Genomic DNA, 11,421 nt, shown 5'->3' on the forward strand with positions numbered 1-11,421 from the left:
GTTGTCTTGCGTTTATTCGTGTCAGCCTATGATATGGCAGGAAACTCTTTGAAATATGAAAATGTGCAATTATGTAGACATTAAAAAGCGTCTAGAAATTTTTTTAAGCTTTTTTTTTTTCCTTTTATTAAATTATTACCATCATACATACATTATAGTTAATTAAATTTATCATAATTTAATTTAAGTTAATAAATTTTAAAAAAATAAACAAATATTCTATATAACTAGATTAAAAAAAAACAATAATTAATTACAATAATAAGAGTACGTAGTTAATTACCAAATTTATAAAAGAAAACATCAACAAAATTATTAAAAAAAAAATGTCGCATATTATAGTAGCTTGTCCCTAAATAAATACATCACTAATATAAGACTAAAACCAAAATAGATAGATGATGGCCTTATAGACGATATAGTCGCTTGTTGATGCTCAAGTGACCCGGTCTTGTGCACCTACATTGCCTTTTCCAATCTTCAAAAAAAAAAAAAAATACAAAGTATAAATTAGTACATTAGTCATTACACAATATAGGCTCAAGATTCAACATGTATACTATTTAAATATAGAATTGTAAGTTAAACATAGAAATATAAATGAACAAAAAAGCCAACAGGTCTTTCATCACGAGTTCTTGACTAGATCAGTATTGCGGACAAATCCAAAGCCTAACTGAACAAAGCATGGATCAAGTAATACAAAATCTGGCATGGAATTCTGTTGGTATGTGTATGTTGGGGTTGGGGATGGGTGCGTTGGGGTTCTGGTCAGGCAAGCATTAATTTTTATGTATGTATGACCAGGATCCAACTGACATGAGAAGCATGGGGAACATCTTCTTTAAAAGATACGGAGTGCTGCATCAGTAATCTGATGTTTGAGGACAGAATTTTCTAGTCTTGAGTAGTTATTTTTTATGTCTCATAATCTGCAGTTGATTGTGAGCTATGTTACTCAGAGTCTCAGACTCTTCATTTCACCATATGTAGTACCCATGTCGGATCCACAACACAAGGATGTCAGTATTGGCACTTCACACTTCATTTTAAGCTATAACTTCTGATCTGTTCCTGTGAGCCTAATTCTTATTTGTGCCCTTTATAAGTGAAACTTGCATGTATTAGAGACTGTAACTAATAAGGACAACACGATACCCTAGATACAGCATCAGCTATAACATTCTCACTCTCACTTTTGTGTAGAATTTCATGGTCAAAATCCATGATTTTGGGATATTGGCAACCAGAATTTTAGAATGGCGTTATATTTCTTCTGTTGTATAAAACGATTTTAACTTTTTCCATGTCTGGTGCAAACCCTAGAAGGCTAAAGGATCTGTCTCAGTAGTGAAAGGCTTGGAGAAACAAAGCAAATCCAGTACTAATGCTTCAAAAGATTAACTAGACCAATTGAATTCCCCTTCCTTAAAAATCTGATTACTAGGTTTAATAATCCCAGCATAAAATTTGATTAATTTTCTATAATAGCCTGTAACATTGGCTATTTACTGTACCTTTTCCTGAACATCAATATATGGTTTGTGAGATCCAATGGCAACATGGAATACAATAACACATAATTTAAGAAAATTCTCAAAGATATAGTTTGTGAGATCAAATAACATTACCAAAAATTCATAATGTCCATTTTTGTTTATTTTTCAAGTATAGAAAGTGCTACTCTTGCTAAAACAATTCATACGAATTGATCAATTATAACTCAAAACTACTCTGGAAATTCTTGATTCTTTATACAGTAGCCAAGTCAGAAAAATGGACGTACTCATATTTGACACAATTACCCTGAGTCCCCGATTACAAGTATCGTAGGTTGTAGGATGTGAGTCATGATTCTACTGGTATTGCTGCTAAAATAAAAGAACTCAAATTGCTTTTAAGATTGAACCATTTTTGAAGAACTTTCATCTTTCATTTAGCATTATTAAGGTCAAAAGGTTGTAACTTTATTCTACTTAAAAGGTTGCATCCAAAGCCCCAGCAGGGCAGACAAGCAGCTTAGGCAGGGGAGCAGGACAGCAAGCAAGCAGCAGGGGTGCAGGACAGACAAGCAGTATAAACGGGAGTATTCTAGAGTAGAGAACCTTAGGCAGATTATTATTACACACACACACAAGCTCTGACTTTCACACACGCACACACAAGCTTTGACTTTCACACACACTCACACACAAGCTCTGAATTTCACACACACACACACACACAAGCATTTTGAATTTCAGTTCTGATTTCAAATCTGATTTTCATTGAGAATTCTTCCTAGAGATCATACTACCTGTATTTTAACTACTCTGACTCATTAGAGGAACCTTAATAAGACAAGGGTACGTGAAAGATGTTGATAATTTGTTCGAGATAATCCAAATTCTGTGGGTCAATTTTTTTTTTCCACGAAACATAGACAAATGATTTGTTGTCCACACCTTTATAGATATTTGCATCAAGATCATATTGGGCCATAAAATCCTCAACTTTGTGATGCCATATGATGCTTGTTGAAAACAGGTTTTGATTGATTATGGTAAACAAGAGGTTGTTCAGATTAGATATCTTATTCTACTTTAATTTATACCAAAACCTTAACAACTAGCTTAGAAACTACCTATTCCTATAAACAAATCTGTAATTCAAAAGTTTAAATTTTTACCATCATACTTTTTAAATTATTATACCAAAATGGATGTTTTAAACAAATATTAATGTTCGTATATATACATATTAATAGTTCAATTCTCTTGCTCAACTAATTTTCTATAACCTTGATACAAAGCTAGCAACCTGACAATTCACTTCCTGCTAAGAATATAAGCCTCATAACTCATCAAAAATCATAAAACTAATTCAGAAGGATATCATGAAATTGGAAGGTTTGGGTCTAAGGAAGGCCAAAAAGGTGGGATCGTCAGGAAAATGCTACCATTTAAACTCTTAGGATTCAGGTTCAGAATCTGTTTGTAAAATCCTTACCAAAAAAAAAATAAATCCACATTAAATATGGCTTCCAATTTAAGTTATGAATCAAACAAACAAGCACCAACAAAATGCAATAAACAAATAATCATACACAAACATACATTAATAAAACATTACCAAATTAGTCCTCGACCAAAGATGATAAGTAGCAGGATTAGCGGGATCCAACCCCAAAACCTTATCAACACACTTCAGCTAAGTCTTCTGTTAAGCGTACCCGAAAAAGAAATTGTGGTACCAGTATGAACAAGGCGGGTCATCAACCATAACTTGTAGATCCGCAGAGCAAGAACCATCAGTGATCTCAAGGAAGGCGAAGGTATTGTGGCCGGCGAACCCAGCCACTGATAATGAAGATATGGCCGGTGAGGGAGGCATCGCCGCCGGGGCGGCTAAGGATGTTGACGATTGGGAGAGATAAATATACCCTTAATCAAGAATTTTGTTTCCTAAATTTGTGTGGATCTGGGAGTTCATGCCAAAAAAAAGGTATTAAGGCCGAAATCAAAGAAAATTAATATCACAGTAAGGAAATTAGAGAAACAATTGATTCGACAGAGGAATGCGAATGATATATTAGCAAAAAAACAACAAACAAATTTCACAAGAAGATTACTTGAAATTGACAAAAAAAGTAAGGAAATTTACACAATTTGAAGCCCAATTCGCTGAATTAAGAAAATTACATCCGAAAAATATCAAAATAAAAAATAAGTGTCAAAACAAAAAAAAACTTAGATTCAAAATCTATTGAGAAAGGAGAGAATACTTAAAAACAATTAGAATTTATACCTAATTAAATATGATGAAATCAAAGAGGATCTTTCAGTTTAATTTGTTGTTGGGTTTGCAATTTTGGAGAGCAAATTGAATAGAGAATTTAAGAGGAAGGCTAGGGTTTAGTTATTGGAGAGTAAAGAGGACGGTTTTGATGTTTTCCGGTTTTCCCCCAATTATGTTGAACAGTTGAAGTTAGCAAGCTAGAGAACATGTGCTTATCACATGATTAATATTCTGGACGCTTATTTGGATCAACAATAAGTAAGGACGCCAAAAAGTGTCGAGAAAACACGGGAATCAAAGTTTCCACTGACACCTTAATGATAGCGTCGAAAAACAATGGGTTTTGTAGTAGTGTAGAGATGCTTCATCCATGACTTGCACATTATTTCGTTTTCGTACAAGCTTATTAGTTGACCACGTAAACAATGATTAAACATTCCAATTTTGCAATATAAACTTAAATTATGATTAAGTTCACCTCCTCAATCCAATAATGCATGGTCGTCTTGGTTAAACTTGTTAACTAGCGTTAATAAAGCAATTTGTTTATAAATGACTTTGAGTTGTTCTTCCCATTTTGAAGTTATATACTTATATAACTAAATTAAATGTGTGTGTTTTTTTTTTAGAAAAATGCTATAAATAACCGTAAGATTTATGTTTAAGAAGTGAAGCTAGAAGAGAAAAGTATTTATAAAATAAATCCATTAATTACACTAAGCTAATCTGCGCGTGATTTTGTTTTATATTCCTAAACTAATGTAAGTTGTTTAGACTACTACATATCAACTAATGTACATGGACCATGGATGTCATCTATGTTAGCTGTGTAATAATTTAAAACCTTAAATTAATTCTTATCTACATTTTTCTACAATGATTGGCGTACTTTACAATCAACACTGAGAAATTAAACAGTAGATGTCTATTTAATCTATTCTCAAAACTAAAATTCAAAGGATGTTTGATCGGTCTAATACATACCCTTGCAATTTCCTAACATTTGAAAGAAAAAAAAATAACTAGTTGTATCTATCAAAGTATAAAAATAAAGAATTAAAGATGAGTATACGATTAGTGTTCATGACGCACATGCATGTTCTTCCAACCTATTCCTACCCCCCTCTCTATATAAATCTCGAGAACGAGCGTAAACAAACGATCATCACTAAGGAACTAAATCCCTCAGCTCACCTACAGAAAATTTTAAGGTTTGTCTTATACATTTTTCTACCCTTAAAAATTGCATCTTGCTTTATACAACATTCATTAGGAAAAAAATATAGATTTATTTCATTTTATTGATTTATTCATACAACAATTACCAATTATCAAGTTAATGCAACTAGATTACCATCTTGTTTTATCACTCCATTAGTCTCTTTCTGTTGTTGTTCCTGAAATCCTTTTGCATGTTCCAAAAAATTAATCATATTTAGTATTAAGAATGGCATAGGCTGGTTAGTTTCAATTCATGCTAGCTAGTATGTCTCGTGCTCAAGTAGGTCATGCCTAAAAGCTAAAACGTAACATGTTAAATAAAGTTCATGTCATTTCGGGTTTTTGTCGATCTTTCGAAAAATGAGCTCATGCTTTACTAGGCTTATGGCGGAATCGAGCCAACTCAACTCATACCCATCTCTATTTAAAATCTTTTTTTTCTTTTTTTTTTCCCTTATATCTTACCTTCGAAGAATCTTCTATCCCTAAATAACTAACTCTCACAATTTAAATTAGCAATCCATATTACCCTTAATTATCTTGCACAAAAAAGTTGTGCCACCATTTATTTTTATATTTTATTTACCCGGCCTTCTTGTTTTATGTTTCATTCTTCAATTTTCACCCATACTTTCGTTCAAATCATGCACCATTTTTTTCTCCTATCTTTCGAAACAAATAATTCAGTTTACCTAAATTTCGTGTATAAACCACGAACGAATACTAATAGGAAAACGAGTTGTTGGGAGTATATACATGCTTATGGTGTAACTAGGTTTACCGAAAGAACCTTAAAGACAAGGGAAGTAAAATCTTCCCTACCTTTTCTTTTTCTTTTTCTTTTTTTTTTTTTAAAGAAAGAAAAGCTTCCCTACCTTAATTAGTATAAACTGTAGTCATATTTCATACAAGTACATAAAATACTTGGTATATTATAACTGGCTTGTTATTTTCTGAATCAGTCCTTAAACTATTGTAATTGATGCCTGCAGAACAACATATTGTATCATGGCAAGCAGCGCCGGCAGAAGCAAGAGCGAGACAGCCAAACTCATGGGTAAAGAAGCATAGCTGCATGCATTATTTATTTATTTTTTTTGCTGCATGCACTTGTTGTCATATTTGTATATGGACGTATGGTGCAACATTAACACATGAAATTACGTATATATAATGTGTAAATTTGACTTTTACGTTGCCAAAAAAATTTCAATTTTATAGTGGTCGTCTTTTGTATGACTACCATATATAGTATTTTATTGATTAAATAACTTAGTCGATTCATTTATTCACATTATAATATGGACATAATTAGAGTTTCTTATTTTAAATTTACAATGTAAATATAAATTTTGAAAATTTTAACCCAACTTTAAAAATATATTTTGAGAAATTATAAAATTAAAAAAAAATTTATACAAATATACTCAAAAAATAAGTCATACTAGGCACGACCTACTTGAGCACGAGACACACTAGCTACTTAGCTAGCATGAAACTGACCAAATTATGCCATAATCACACACTCGAAGTATTCATTTCCATCTTCTTCTTCTTCATCAAATAAAGTACAGTACAATACAAGTTCTATATTGATTAAGGGCCTATTTACATTTACTGAACTGATTAGAGCTGAACTGAATAGATTTGAACTGAATTGAATAGAGCTGAAACGAATACTTTATGAGAGAAGGAAATTAAAAGATAAACTAAACTGAAATTAAGCTGAATTGAACAGACCCTAAAAACCACTAATCAAGTAATTTGTATCAAAACAAAGGTAGCAATTGATAGAACGAAGCTAGTTAAAATATCATTCTCAATAAAAGTGTCAATCACTCTATTTATTATATATCCTAACGAATATTAAAAAAAAAAAAAAAAAAAAAAAAAAATTTACAGTCATTTATTTATTTATTTTGACCCTGATTCAGGTTATTAACTTGATTACATACTTTGCTATATGCTTCAAAATGATTAACGGAGGAGTAAGTTTGTACGTATACATGGAAATAGTCGTACTAATGGGAGTAATGGCTTGTAGTCAACTTACTTTTTATAATCAAAAGTCTAGATTTAATAAAATTTGATTGCATTTATACATGCATGTATTTTGCTGGCTTTCAATTTCTACAGCTAGTGGTCATTTGAAATACGATTTTCATAATGTTTTAATGATTACATAGTTTATAATTAGCGTTTTTTTCAAAGTAATTAATTACATTATTTTATTTTTGCTATAAAATATTATTATCAACATTTTTTTTTTACTTTGGTAGTTACGTATTGCTTGATGTATACATACCTTAGCATATAGTATTATTTTTTTTTCTTTGACGGAATGTACTATTAAACTAATTCCATAATAGTCATTCTTATATTATAGGATTCGCAAGTTGTACATGAATCATCGATCAAAATAACTTATATTAATGCTTCTTGTGCGAAATTCACATGACCGCCTAGCTAAATGTACGCCTACACGTTTAGTACTTGACTAATTATAATAGACCCTTAGCTAGGATAATACGTAGTATTACTGTAGTACAAATGTACAATAAAACAATAGCACTCATTATTCTTCAGTTCTCTACACCAAATCAGACGACCTTTTTTTTCATAGGGTGATCTAATTGACTTAAAATTAATTTCAATTTATTTAAAGATAACATTTGTTATAACGGATGTGTGCAATGAAATGATTTGGGAACTCACCCTTAAACCACATTAATAAAATAAATATCAAAGCACGAGAATAAAAGAGACAATGCTTGTGTAAAAATTCATATTTTCTACCATCAAACAAAACTATTTTTTTTTATTAAGTTCCTAGAAAATAAGACAATAATCTTCTTGATGAATTTCCTGCTCAATAAACCATTATTATTTTCATTCTCTTGAATTGATTTTCCTCCTCAATAAACCATTATTATATTCTATAAAGCCTAAATGATCCTACATGATTATGTACCTATAATTTATCTAGTTTCCTAATTACAAACCTCATCTAATTAGAAAAGCGTAAAAGATAGAATAAATAAAAGATACTCCGTATATCATATATTTTTTTTACAACAAATCTCGTTGGTGTTTGGTAAGGTTAGTTTATTTCCTAACAACATAATTTTTAATTGTACTGTAAAAGGACGAAATCATAAAAGGATTGGTACATTTACATTAGAATGCCAGATTGTTTTATTTTTTTTGTTTACACATGTATGATATTTGAGAGTGAGAGATAGCTCAATTGATTATAGCTTCACTCTATCGGTTTCCAGTTTCAAGTAATTTTTGGATCGATTCATTACCCGTGCTTGTGGCTCTCTAAAAAAAGTTGTTTGATATTTGAAGCATATGTTGCATATAAAATAGAGTTATACGTCTTAGAAAAGCTAGCTATAAAGTTTAATTAATTGTAATTTGTGATAACGTTGGTAAATTTGTTGTTGATAATTAGGCTAATTTATTTGAGTTCATATATATAATGATCATGGGTCATGAATAATATAGGTGAAATACCTAACGTGGCGATCAAATTCCAAATTGGGAAATCGGATCCTGAGAACTTCATAGTGCAACTATTCGATAACAAAGATCACTTCTTTGAGCTACTAAACAATCAAGTGTACAAGGGCTCCAGGATCGAAAAGTATGGTGGCAATATGGTCAAGAATAATCTCATGATCAAAGGTGCCGTGAACAACAACAAGCCTCCGGAGATTCACCCGGGATCGGTCCAAGGAAATCTGGCTAAGGGTGCAGGCGTTGTCTTCCTGACCGCCGAAGCATCAATGATCATAATTCATAACCTCCTCCGAAACAAAGGAAGTAGAATGTAATGAGTTTGCTAGAGAACATGAGGCTATTGGACGTATTGTGAAAGAAAATAGTGACATCAATGGACATGTAACACACCGCATTCTTAAGGCTCTTAAGTCTACACCACCCTCACCAGTGTCGATTATCTCATGCTGCCGAGTTAATCAGAAGCCTCGTAAATAACATGCTACTCAGTAATATACATATAGCCAATGTAGGGTTATATATATTGGAAGTTGGAAACTTTGTTTTATTTTCTAAGTTGATACAGTTTCATGTCAAATAACAAAGTCTACAGACTCTACTCAGTAATATACTTATGTAAAATTAAATTAATAGGTACATTATATCACTCTATGAGCACACGTGTTATATATGTTATAAATCTACTTTAATTTACTTTTAATATGTGTTAAGCACTTAAAGTGCAATATACTCATGATGTACGTGTGTGTAATTGTGTATGTATGTAATATAATAATTATTGTAATAAATAATCTATATCGCAATAGTTGCATCACATATTAATCATTTTATACTATTTCTATATCAATTTTAAATAATAGATGTTCAAATTTTTATACTTTGTAACAAATAAATTTCACTAATGGAAATGTTCTTGGGTTAATCTCAATACTGCGACTATTAACTTTGACTATGTAACAAAAATCTCGAATGCTGCCATCCAGTAGCAGGCTTGCAGTAAGCTTTGCTAAGGATTTCTTGCTAGCAACTTGGGCCAATATAAGTCCTTCCACAAATCCAAAATGCCATACAAATTGGCCCATGTACTATAGCCCAATAAGAAGCATACACTATTCATACTAGACTACTAGTAGGTTATTTATCGATAGTACAATAATCAATATCAAATCAATCAATATCAATATATATATACTTCGTATAATACTTAAAACAAACACCAGCAATGACATGTACTAATACCTAGTGATATTTTTTCCCTCCAAAGTCTCCTTCCCTTATTTTTTTTTAAAATTTTGTCAATATATACCATCAAGTCATCAACTACTTACTACTGTATAAAATTTACACAAAATATTCACCATATCATATAAATGTAATAATTTAGATTTATATAGTTTCCATAGTTATATTTACTTTATATATATATATATACATACATACATACATATATATATATGTACACATATGTACACATATGTATACATATATATATATATGTATATATATATATTATTAGGATTTTTTCTTAGTCAGGTTGAGTCGTGTTAATAAATATATTATAATTGTATTTTTTTCCATGATATTTTTATTAACAAAATATTAATATTTTTCTAAAAAAAAGTAGTGAAATTACCATGCATGACACAGGACCTAATCTAGTTCTCTTAATAAAATTGAGTTAAGCAATCAATAGTAGTACAATACAACTCTCCTAATAGCATTGTTTAACCTAGCTATCTTTTGCTATCCTATCTATCTCGATTTAAATAAATAAAATACAGTACTACTAATAATAATATTTAATGTTTCATATACAATATCACAAAGTATTGGGTCCGCACCCATTGTTTCGTCAGTCGAGAAGTATCATCGTCATCTTCTTGCGACGATGAAGAACTAGTTTCCACCTGATGAGAAGTTGGTGGTGGTTATGACGAAGGAGAGGAGCGAGGTCATCCATGGCGGAAGAGAGAGAAAGTTTAATTGCTTGAAATTCTCGTATTTTCGAAAAATGCCCAAAAAATTGAATGGGGGCTTTTTTATGTGATGTATAATCCAGTCAATAAAGGATATCATCCAACTAGTAGAAATATTATTCAGCAAATAAAGAATATCATATAGTCAATAAAGGATATCATTCAGTTAGTAGAGGATATCATCTAACTAATAGAAATATCATCAAGTCAATAAAGGATATCATCCAGCCAATTGAGGATATCATCCATCCGATAAAAGATATTATCCAGAACTAGAGGATATCTTCCAGCCAATAGAGGATATCATCCCGCCTATTGAGGATATCAAAAATCCGCATTTTGTCAGTCCGAACTGACAAAACATTTCGCCAGTCCGGTCTGACAGAATACCTTCTCATACAATATAGCTTTAATATATGTAAGGATATTTTTTTGCCACTATCTCTAACTCATTATTCAAGTTGATATATAGATTATATGAAATTCAAATAATAAAAATAATAAATTAGATGCTACATTTTTTTAATATTAAATGATATTTTTTCAGACTTTATGAAATAATCTACGGTATAATACGCATGTATATGTTTATTTTGTTTCAATTATATTATAATAATTAAGTTGAAGTCTCTTTGTATTCAAACCCTATGATCTATCATGCGATCCTCTATACATTCTATATGTTGAAATTATAAGAGAGATGAGATGGAAGAAAGAATAATGTAAACTTGTGTTCAATCCATCAAAAAAGTACGTACTACATAGTAACATATACATTGTGCAAAACTTAGCTAAAAGTTTGGAACATAATCTCATGATAATTAGATCATGCCTAACATTAACCCCCTAAACTCACTAATTTTGTGACTCCACTAACACAAGCTTATTACTTACATACTAGATTATATTCCTATACATTAGG

The 11,421-nt window shown here is 30.9% G+C and overlaps 1 long non-coding RNA gene across 3 annotated transcripts; it reads right to left on the reverse strand.

The window, feature by feature from the left end:
* Positions 1 to 207: 207 nt before the first annotated feature.
* On the reverse strand, positions 208 to 3,925 carry LOC145609662 (uncharacterized). Of its 3 annotated transcripts, XR_014106048.1 has the most exons (4): positions 3,787 to 3,833; positions 3,611 to 3,662; positions 3,112 to 3,443; positions 208 to 478 (listed from the first exon to the last, which is right to left on the reverse strand). It is a non-coding gene; the product is annotated as an uncharacterized LOC145609662 (long non-coding RNA). The 3 variants fall into 3 exon arrangements; XR_014106046.1 differs by lacking the exon at positions 3,611 to 3,662 and having other exon boundaries at positions 3,112 to 3,459; positions 3,787 to 3,925; XR_014106047.1 differs by lacking the exon at positions 3,611 to 3,662 and having other exon boundaries at positions 3,787 to 3,914.
* Positions 3,926 to 11,421: the final 7,496 nt, after the last annotated feature.

The sequence above is a fragment of the Chenopodium album genome, chromosome 23 (genome assembly GCF_948465745.1).
Source record: "Chenopodium album chromosome 23, dcCheAlbu1.1, whole genome shotgun sequence".
Classification (NCBI taxonomy): Eukaryota; Viridiplantae; Streptophyta; class Magnoliopsida; order Caryophyllales; family Amaranthaceae; genus Chenopodium; species Chenopodium album.